Source organism: Gossypium hirsutum, chromosome A12 (assembly GCF_007990345.1).
Source record: "Gossypium hirsutum isolate 1008001.06 chromosome A12, Gossypium_hirsutum_v2.1, whole genome shotgun sequence".
NCBI classification, from domain to species: domain Eukaryota; kingdom Viridiplantae; phylum Streptophyta; class Magnoliopsida; order Malvales; family Malvaceae; genus Gossypium; species Gossypium hirsutum.
This window is the reverse complement of record NC_053435.1, coordinates 12,355,685-12,366,497: the sequence shown is the minus strand read 5'-3', so window position 1 is coordinate 12,366,497 and position 10,813 is coordinate 12,355,685. Positions and strand designations below refer to the sequence as shown.

The following is a 10,813-nucleotide window of genomic DNA, read 5'->3' as shown; positions in this document are numbered from 1 at the left end:
CGAATCTTTTTGAGTCATCAGATACTTCAGACTCTTGTGGTCTGTGAATATGCGACAAGTCTCACCATATAAATAAAGCCTCCAAATTTTCAAGGCAAAAAAAATGGCTGCAAGCTTTAGGTCGTGCGTAGGATAGTTTTTCTCGTGTGATTTCAACTATCGTGAAGCGTAGGCTATCACCTTGCCATCCTGCATAAGCACACATCCCAGTCCATTCAAGGATGCATCACTGTAGACCACAAATTCTTTTCCCGGCTCAGGCAATACTAGAACAGAAGCTTCAGTCAGCAATGTCTTTAACTTATGAAAACTTTGCTGACACTCTTCTGTCCATTCGAATTTAACGTCTTTCTGTAGCAACCTCGTCATCAAAGTTGCTATCGTAGAGAATCCCTTCACAAATCTTCGATAGTAACCAGTTAAGCCAAAAAAGCTTCTATCATCGGTTACATTTTTAGGCGGTTTCTATTCGACGATAGTAGAAATCTTACTTGGATCAACTCGGATGCCTTTACCCGAAACAATATGGCCCAAAAATCCAACTTCCTGGAGCCAAAACTCACTATTGCTAAACTTAGTATAGAACTACTTTTCCTGCAAGGTCTGCAACACAATTCTCAGGTGCTTTGCATGATCTATCTCATCTTTGGAGTAAATCAAGATGTCGTCAATGAACACAATGAAAAACTTATCCAAACATGGCTGAAAGATCCTATCCATTAGATCCATAAATACAGCTGGTGCATTCATCAGCCCAAATGGCATGACAAGAAATTCATAATGACCATACATTGTCCTGAAAGTTGTCTTAGGTACATCCGATTCTTTAACTCGCAGTTGATAATAGCCGGACCTCAAGTCTATCTTAGAGAACACAGTGGCTCCTTTCAACTGGTCGAATAAGTCATCAATCCATGGAAAAGGATACTTATTCTTAATAGTTACCTTGTTCAGTTGGAGATAATCTATACATAACCTCATTAAACCATCTTTCTTCTTTACAAACAATATGGGGGCACCCCAAGGTGAAAAACTTGGCCTTGAAAAACCTTTATCCGTCAGCTCTTGCAACTGTGCTTTCAACTCTTTTAGCTTGGTTGGCGCCATTCTGTATAGAGAATAGAAATAGGAGCTATTCCTGGCATCAATTCAATACCAAATTCAATCTCCCTATCAGGAGGTAATACTGGTAATTCTTCTGGGAACACATCTAGATACTTACTTACTATCGGCACAGGCTTAATCTTCAACTCTGTTTCCTTAGTGTTCTATACAAATGCAAGGTAGGCTTCATACCCTTTTCTCATATATCTCTGAGCAACCATTGCCATGATTACAACCAGCGGTAAACTCAATTCTCTTGAATCGACCCGTAGAATCTCACAATCCAAGCATTTCAATTTAATATACTTGCTACCACAATTTACAATTACATTATGCAGGACAGTCCATACCAAGTATTACATCGAATTCATAAAATGGTAACAACATAAGGTTAGCCAAAAAACAATGACCCTGAATCGTCAAGGGACAATTCTTACAGACTTTATCAACCAGGACCAATCTGTCTAGTGGGTTTGACACTTTAGTAATAAATTTTGTAGGCTCAATGGGTATGTTCATACTAGACACCAATCTCATGCAAATGTAAGAATACGTCGACCCCGGATCAATCAAATCAATAACAAATGTATTAAAAAGAGAAAAAGTACCCGTAATGACATCAAAAGCAGAGGCTTCCTCTCGAGCACGTATGGTATATGTTCTTGCCAAAGCTCGAGCCTCTAGTTTTGCAGCATCTTTAGTCATAACTCGACTGCCACTAGCACTCCCAGGGTATCTCAGAGGTCTACCTCGTAGAATGGGAGCACTCGACTTCGGGGTTACTTCCACTTCTTTTTCGACTCGCTCTGGGCAGTCTCTAAGAAAGTGGTCAAGAGAACCACATTTGAAACATGGACTGCTCTTCATTCGGCAATCTCCGAAGTGAAATTTTTTGCAACTCTTACACTTTAGCTTTTGATCATCTACACTCCCCACACTGGTCACCATCGGGGAGGAAGACTTCTGACTTCGTCGTTTAGAGCCTCTCGCTCTACTCGAATATCTTACTGATGAAGTGGGGTGTTCATGTTGTCTCCTTACTTTCTTCGTAGAGAACGAGGGTGTTTTATCGCTGGACCTCTTACTCACAACTCGAGCCTCTCTCTTTGCTGGCTTTCTTTCATTATTAAGCTCCTCAGCCTTTTTGGCCCGATCAGCCAATGCGGCAGACTCCCGTATTTCAAGGATCCCAATCAATAACTTAATTTCCTTATTCAGACCTTCCTCAATGCATTTGCACTTTTTCGACTCAGTTTGGACCCATTCAGTTGCGTACTGACTTAGCCTCATGAACTCTTTTTCGTATTCCACTACAGTCTTGTTCCCTTGTTTGAGTTCTAGAAACTCCTTTCGCTGCGAGTCTAAAAACCTTTGGCTAATGTATTTCTTCCTAAACTCTACCTCGAAGAAATCCCAAGTGATATTTTCTTTTAGCACTACCAATGATACAGTTTTCCACCAATGGTATGCAGTATCCTTCAAGAGGGACACAACACACTTTAAACACTCCCCAGGTGTGCATGACAATTCATATAACTCCCGCATAGTATTCTCGAGCTAGAATTCGGCTCTTTCAGCATCATCCTCGATTTTAGCTCTACATTCCTCAGCCCCATACTTTCTAAGCTTATCTACAAGGGCCTTACCAATTCTTACTGGTGCCATACCTTATGGCACATCCTCATCAGGTTGGTTAGGGGGTAGGGGAGGTCTTGGTATATTGGGGCAATTCCTAAGATAATCCCTAAACCATTCATCCATCAAATCAAAGAAGGCAGCTGATCGCAGTGATTTGTAACAAGTAATAAATATTTATAATGAAGATCAAACCTAGACTAACTATTATCACAACGAAAATGCAAGTGCACCTATCGAACAATAGTATAGTAATGGCAAGACTGGGATATCGTACGCAAGGGAACCAAAAGCACTAGTAATAACTATCTTTTTATTATCTAACCTAGAAATAAAAGGGTTTGTTTATTAAACTAATTATTTAAACTTGGAAAAAGACTTGAAGAGAAGCAATTAATAAAGACGACACCCAATGAGGAATCCACCTAGATTTCACTTGTTATCTGACTCTGAACCGGACGATTTATTCACTTGACTTGATCCGTGAGACTCCCTAACCTATGTTATTATCCCTATTCAAGACTAATAACATCTAACCCGTAGATTGAATAACTGAGACTTTTCTCTAATTAACACTCTAGGGCTGCATTAACTCGATCTATGGACTCCCATATTAGGTTTCACCCTAATTCAGCAAAATCTATTAACCCTATTTCTAAGCGCCCGATCAACTTTCCTTAATTATGTCGAATCTACTCTTATGCAAGGTCTATTCCTCCTCTGCATAAGCACATCAAATCATGAATTAATACCCAGAATATTAACTCAAGCATTAAGAACACATAATTAAGAACAAAAAAAAAGTATTTATCAAACAGTTCAGATAATAATAACAAGATCCATCATAGGTTTTATTCCCCTTAGGTATCTAAGGGGTTTAGTTCATAATAAAATAAGAGTACATCTCAAAAGTATGAAAATAACAAAACATAAAGAAAACTCTAAAACCCCTGAAGGAATTCTGAGAGAGATCTTCAGTCTTGGAGTAGCTCCGACTTTTGAGATGGATCATCTGGCTTCCTTCAAGTAATTCCTGGAGTGTGGTTCTGTATTTCAGAAAAGTTCTGGAAAGAGCGGCCACTTTTTAGGTCATACTTAGGGTGTTTATATAGGCTTTGGGTTGGCTTTCTTCCTCCCGAAGTATCCTTTTCCGTGTAAAATACAACTCTTTAAAAAAGGGACAAGCCCGTGTGCCATGGCCGTGTGACGTGATTACCAGGCTATGTTCGATCCGTTGAGTTGCACACGGCCGTGTGGGTTCAATGGCCAGGCCGTGTGAATCATGAAAGCCTTGGTCGACACCCCCAAAGGCCACAGGCGTGTGAGATGCCCGTGTGGCAAGGCTTAGGCCGTGTGGTCTTTTTGATTTCGTCCGTTTCGTCCCTTTTTAGCTCATTTTTGGCTCCTTTTGACTCTTGGTGCTCTCTTGAGTACAAAACATGAAATAACCGGATTAAGAGCACCAAAATCCACAAATCTAACAATAAACCTTCATAAATATACTAAGTATTTAGGGTATAGATATGTATAATTTGGCGTTTATCAAATACCCCCACACTTAAGCATTTGCTTGTCCTTAAGCAAAATTCTCATTTACTGCTAGAATTCATTCCTCTCAATCACATAATCATTACTGATAATGTTACAAGTTATTCCACAGAAAATCATACAGTGAGAATTCAACTATAGGGGCATTTAAAAGCATCAAACAATCTAAATCGAATATTTTGATAATAAAATCATAGGTAATCTCCTTCCTTTAAGTAATTAACTTTAGTCCTAAATATACAAGAGATTATATCCTCACTAAAGATTCACTCAAATCACTCAAAGCGTTTAAGGTTCAAGATTAAGCACTCGATTGTCTAACATGAAAAGTTATTACCATAGGCTTGCATGAAAATCAAATCTCCACCACTTGTAAATGATACAATATACTAATCAAAAGGTCTTTTGCATGGTTGTAATGGGGTTTAGGTTACAGGTATGGATACAAGCTGAAGAGAAAAGGGTTTGAATCGAGATAAATTTCAATATATTACCCCAATATCAAAAACTTAATTACTAAACCACAAACAAATATCTAGAACTATTTTACATGAGTTCATGACAACTTTAGCTTGCTGAGAATTACAATATAATACTAGGGTTTTTTTTAAGAACAAATCAAATTAATAAATACAGAAATTATACATGATTCAGTAACAAAAAATGGTGAACATAGTGAGGTAACAATATTAAATTCAATCTCGATAAAAAGGTCAAATTAAGTAAGAGGATTTCAACAATAATAGGTTAATGGGTTAATGATGAGGGTTAATCAAAGAAAAAGGTTAATAGGCTCAAATGGGATTCACTAAGGGTTTAATTATGTGGGAAGGCTTTTTATGGAGTCAATGGGTTAAATCTAAGTGCTTGTATCATCTCAGTATATCAAATCATACGTGTGGTCTTGATATGTATAATCGAAACAAGTTCTAGAATAACAGTTCAATGTTGACACACTCAAACCACAAAAAAAGTGAGCAAGAAAGAAAGCTATATGCTTAAAAGGCTAAAAAATCTCACAAAAAATTTGGGTTTTTGATGTCATTCCTGTATACTTAAGATTTCAAGATAATACCTCAATTTAGGAAAATAATCTAAAAATTTTAGTTCTCAAAATATCAACTTATCTTGATCGATTCTTTAATGTCCTATAGTCAAATAATCATACACAATTCCTGTGGTCTAATTCATGATATACCAACAATAGTTATAGATCAATGATAATTCATTCTATCAATATTATAAGAAAATCACTTAAGTACAAGATCAAATTCAGGGATTTGAGAATAATGCAAAAAGTTAGGTTCCATGTTCACCCCCCACACTTAAGATGTACATTGCCCTCAATGTACAAAGATAGACTAGTCAACATAAAGAAAATCAGAAGAGGAAAAGAGGTGAAAATCCCTGTTAAAAGGATGCAGAGCTTGATTCTGAGGCTGGAGTGTCTGGGGAAAGTGGTAGCGGCCACTGTTCTTGGCTAGATGAAGAAATTAGGTCATTGAACATGGCACTCGTTAGGTATTGTTCCCTATTTGTTTCCTCATTGTGTAAAATATTCCTAGCAGCTTTGCTTGGAAGTCTGTAGAATCATGAAGAGCTTATTAAGAGTTGGTGTGGAAGAGAGTGTAGTGGAATTACTTGTTAAAAATACCAGAAAATAGAAAATAAAAATTTCCTAATATAGATATGTCTTTCAAAATAAGAAATTTGAAATGAAAATAAAAATCAAAAGAAAAATAAGAATAAAATAAATAAAATAAGAATAAAAATAAAAATAAGAATAAATAAAAATAAAAATAAAATAGGAGAATTCAATGATCCTCGTCGGTGGGGCCCTCAGGTTGTAGTGTTGGAGGTGCGATGTGGAAGTGCTGGCAGAGCTGCTGCATCATGGCCTGCATATCGTCTATCTGTCAGTCACATCGCCGATTTCGCTCGTGGATCATCTCAAACTACGTGTGCAATACTACTCGAAATGGGCGAGTGGGTCGGAAAGATGTGCCAATGAAGCAGCCGCATGAATTGGTCATTCCCTAGGTGGTGCGGTCGAAGGCTCATCATCAATGGCATGCGAGAGACGGTACTGAGGAGGGTCGGTCCTACATCGGCGCTCGATCATCCGCATGTGTAACATAGTCGTGATACCCTGTGGGGACATCTAACCTATAGTGTAAGCGCTGATGGCTGGGCCGCGGTGTTAAGGAGGCTGAAGTGTCTGCCAAGACGCATCACGTAGGGGTCGATGGAGATCACTCCCTTCCTATGCCGCTCGGTTTGATGGCGAATGGCGAAAGCAATGAACTAGGCCAAGTCAGTCATGTCTGCATTCTCCATGCACCATAAATAGTAAGCATCGTGGGTGGTGACGAGCTGGTGCTCTCTCTCCTCCCGGTCAATTTATGTGCCAAGATGGCATGGAGGTAGCGTAAGGAAGGATCAAGGGCTAAGGCCTTCGAGCGGTTGGGGTCGTATCTGGAAGAGAGTGGTGCCAAAGCCTTCCAGCATAAGGAGGGGGAGATGTGGATATTGTGTGGTAGTGCATTCATGTCCTCCTCCTCAATAAACTCATTGGTGTAAAGTCCCAGAGCAACTCCAAACTCTGGGACACTCATCGCACGAACTAGACCGCCTAATCGGAAGTGAATAGTGTCGGGGTCATCATTGTTCGTCATCACCGCCTGTAAGTGAAAAGTAGAGCATAGTTCTATAGTTAGCTCTAAATAAGTGGGCTCAGTAATAGCGAAGAACCGTTCCCATTGGTCTGTGGATAGGAGGGCGCAGATAGCATCAGTGAGTTGGACTTGCTCTATGGTAGCCCAGTCGATGCAGCGACCTGTGCTAATGGGTCGTGCGCGTAGTATTTGAAATAGCTTCTCCTGCGAAGCTTGTAGAAATTCAAGGAACGGGTGCCGAACTTCAGCTGTAGTTCGTACCGAGGAAGAACCCGGTCCTCTACGTCTTTTTGAGGAAGGGACCGCGGCCTTCTTGCCTCTTGATGATGACATAATATACCTAAAAATACATGAGCATTGATAGAATCCAAGATACATCAATAGTTAAGCAATAGGCTAAAAACTATTATATGTTATTTAGTAACTTAAACAATTCAAAATATAAAAAATTGTAAGGCCAATTCCTAACTTGTCTAAAGCAAAATAATACGATTTCTATGTAAATCATGTAAAATACTAATGTAGTAACACAAAGTGGAAAAATAAGGTTGAGAAGGGCGGCGCACGGGCGTGGTGGCGGCGAGCAAGGGCGTGTGACGTGTGGTGGGAAAAATGGAGGGTATAGGGAGGGGAAAATGGGGGTTAATGTAAGTGGAGTGACTTTGAGTGTTGTTTAGGGGTTGGGGAAGGGAGAATCTAAGGAATGGTGGCCGGAATAGGGAGTAGAGGTTGGGGAAGGGTGGATTTCGGCTAGGGTTTTGAAAGGAGGAAAAAAGATGAACAGTGGTTTGTTTATATAGGGGAGGGGCACACGGCCTAGGGCCACACCCGTGTGCTGTGAGGGTAGCCCGTGTTTTTTGATTTTTTTTCGAATTTGATCGTGTCCGGCTATTATCACACGCCTGTATGGCTTGGGCGTGTGTGGCACACTGCCATGTCGCATGGTCGTGCCTAGCTTTGTTCGCTTCTCCCGCACCCGTATGGTATGGTAACACGCCCGTGGTAATTGAACAGGCTCGACCACTGGTGTTAGACACGGGCGTGTCGCACGCCCGTGCTGTTTTAACAGGTTCATCCATGGTTCCTCCACACGGGCGTGTCGCACGCCCGTGTTATTTTGGCAAGCTCGACCATAGCCATGTCGCATGGCCGTGGCATGTTATTGCAGACCGTGTTTGGGGAATTTTGTGCCCTGTTTTCACACAGCCATACGCACGCCTGTGTGCTTGGCCGTGTCTCTGTGGAAAACCTGTATTCAAAAGCTTTGTTAGTAAATTAGGTGTTGATGGCTAAACTTTTGAAGAAGTTATTATTGTTAGTGCTTGGGTTGCCTTCCGAGAAGCGCTTATTTATAGTCTAAGCTTGACTTACCTCTCCGTCGAATGCTCATGGTGGTTCGAGGAGTTCATACTCCTCATTCCTGTTGTCAATCTTAAAATAAGGTTTTAAACGAGTGTTGTTTACCTTAAAAGTGTCGAACTTAGGATGACTCACCTCTACTGTACCGAATGGAAAAATACTAAGTACCGTAAGAGGGATTTCCTCATTTGGTGTGGTAGTGACAATGTGAGGATCAACGACATCTAGTAAGACTTTATCACCGACCTTAAGTTGATTAGGAGAGGTATCGGGCTTGTTTTTGTGTAATTTTCGTTTATCATGTGTTCTTGGTTTGTGTTCTCGCCATTCGTCTAGCTCCTCTATCTGTAGTCTTCATTTTTCATGGATGTCTTTGTTCTCTTCATGATAGTAGCGCACTGTCTCTCTTGTCTTGGTTTGAAAAGGTTCCTGCAAGGACGATTGAATATTAGTTTTATCATTGATAGGTTTTATAGTATTATCCTGAGTCTTGGGGGTTTTGACTAAATCGCTTGCTTGGAGTGTTACTGCATCGTCACCTGCACGAAGTGTTAGCTCTCTTGTGCCTACATTAATAATGGTTCTAGCAGTTGTTAAAAAGGGTCGTCCTAAAATTAAAGGTACGTCGTTATCCTCATCCATGTCTAAGACGACAAAGTCTACTGGTAAATAAATTTATCAATCTTAACGAGAACGTCTTCAATAATACCCTTAGGAAATCTAACTATTTTGTCAGCCAATTGTATGCTCATCCTAGTCCGTTTGGGTTTACTGAGACTAGTCATTTAAACATCTTATATGGCATAACATTTATACTTGCCCCTAGATCAGCTAAAGCATTATTCACAGATAAACTACCAATTAAGCAAGGAATTGTAAAACTCCCTGGATCTCTCAATTTGTTAGGTAGCTCATCCTTTAGAATAGTTGAGCAAACTGCATTGAGCTCCACATGCGATGTAGCGCCTAATTTCCTTTTTTTGATCAGAAGTTCCCTTAAGAATTTTGCTAAGTTGGGCATCTGCGAAAGAACTTCAATAAAGGGTAAGTTAATATGTAATTTCTTTAAGAGTTTGACAAACTTATCGAATTGTTCGTCTGTTCTATCTTTCATCATTGCTTTATGATATGGCACGCGAGGTTCATGATTCGTACTTACCTATTTGGGATCATCATTATTTACCTCTTCTCAACCATTGTTCATCGTGTTGTCTTGCTATAATTCTAGCTCAGGTGTTCCGAATCCTTCCTTATTTTGAGTGCTAATTGCATTCAGGTGTTCCCTCGGATTAGGTTCAGTATTACTTGGTAGGCTACCTTGTGGTCGTTCGGAGATTAATTTGGACAACTGGCCTATCTGAGTTTCGAGTCCTTGGATCGATGCTTGTTGATTCTGAAGTGTTGTCTCGGTATTTTGGAAACAGGTTTCTGACATCGAGATGAATTTAGAGAGTATCTCTTCAAGGTTTGGTTTCTTCTCTTGTCGATAAGGTGGCTATTGAAAGCCATTAGGGTTTTGTGGATTTTGATTCCCTTGACCACCCAAGGAGAAATTGGGGTGGTTCCTTCAACCTGCATTATAAGTATTACTGTATGGGTTATTTTGAGATCTAAAGTTATTGTTACCCATATAGTTGACTTGTTCCTCTTCGGTTGTGGGATTGAAGGATTGGTATTCTATATGCACACCTCCTCTGCTTGAGTCACACCTCATTACTGAATGTACCTGCGTGGAACCAAGAAAACTATCAATCTTTTTATTGAGAAGTTCTACCTGATTTGACAGCATAGTAACTGAGTCGATGTTATAAATGCTGGCTATTTTTGTTGGTTTTGTCCTCATAACTTACCACTGATAGTTATTCGGTGACATATCCTCTATAAATTTATAGGCATCTTCTGGTGTTTTATCGTTGATGGTTCTGCCAACGGCTGCATCAATCATTTGTCTTGTCGAGGGATTCATACCATTGTAGAATGTTTGAACTTGCAGCCAAAGCGGTAACCCATGGTGAGGGCACCTTCTCAGTAAGTCCTTGTATCTCTCCCATGCATCGTAAAGTGTTTTTAAATCCATCTGCACAAAAGAAGAGATATCATTGCGCAAGTTAGCCATTTTAGCCGGCGAAAAATATTTTAGTAAAAATTTCTCGGTCAGTTGTTCCCAAGTAGTGATAGACCCTCGTGGTAACCAGTTCAACCACTGTTTAGCTTTGTTTCTCAGTGAAAAGGGAAATAAACGAAGACGAATGGCATCATCAGAAACGCCATTGATTTTGAATGTATCTCAAAATTCCAGAAAATTTGCTCAGTGAGTGTTGGGATCTTCATCCTGCAAGCCATCAAACCAAACCAACTGTTGTATCATTTGAATAGTGTTAGGTTTTAGTTCGAAATTAGTCTCAGCAATAGCAGGTTTGACTATAATAGATTCAGTTCCTGTTAAAGAGGGTTTAGCATAGTCATACATAGTACGTGGAGCAAGATTTTGA

The 10,813-nt window shown here is 39.9% G+C and overlaps 1 non-coding gene across 1 annotated transcript; it reads left to right on the top strand.

Moving 5' to 3' along the window:
- Nucleotides 1-10,324: 10,324 nt before the first annotated feature.
- On the top strand, nucleotides 10,325-10,431 carry LOC121211784 (small nucleolar RNA R71). The gene has a single exon (XR_005907002.1). It is a non-coding gene; the product is annotated as a small nucleolar RNA R71 (small nucleolar RNA).
- Nucleotides 10,432-10,813: the final 382 nt, after the last annotated feature.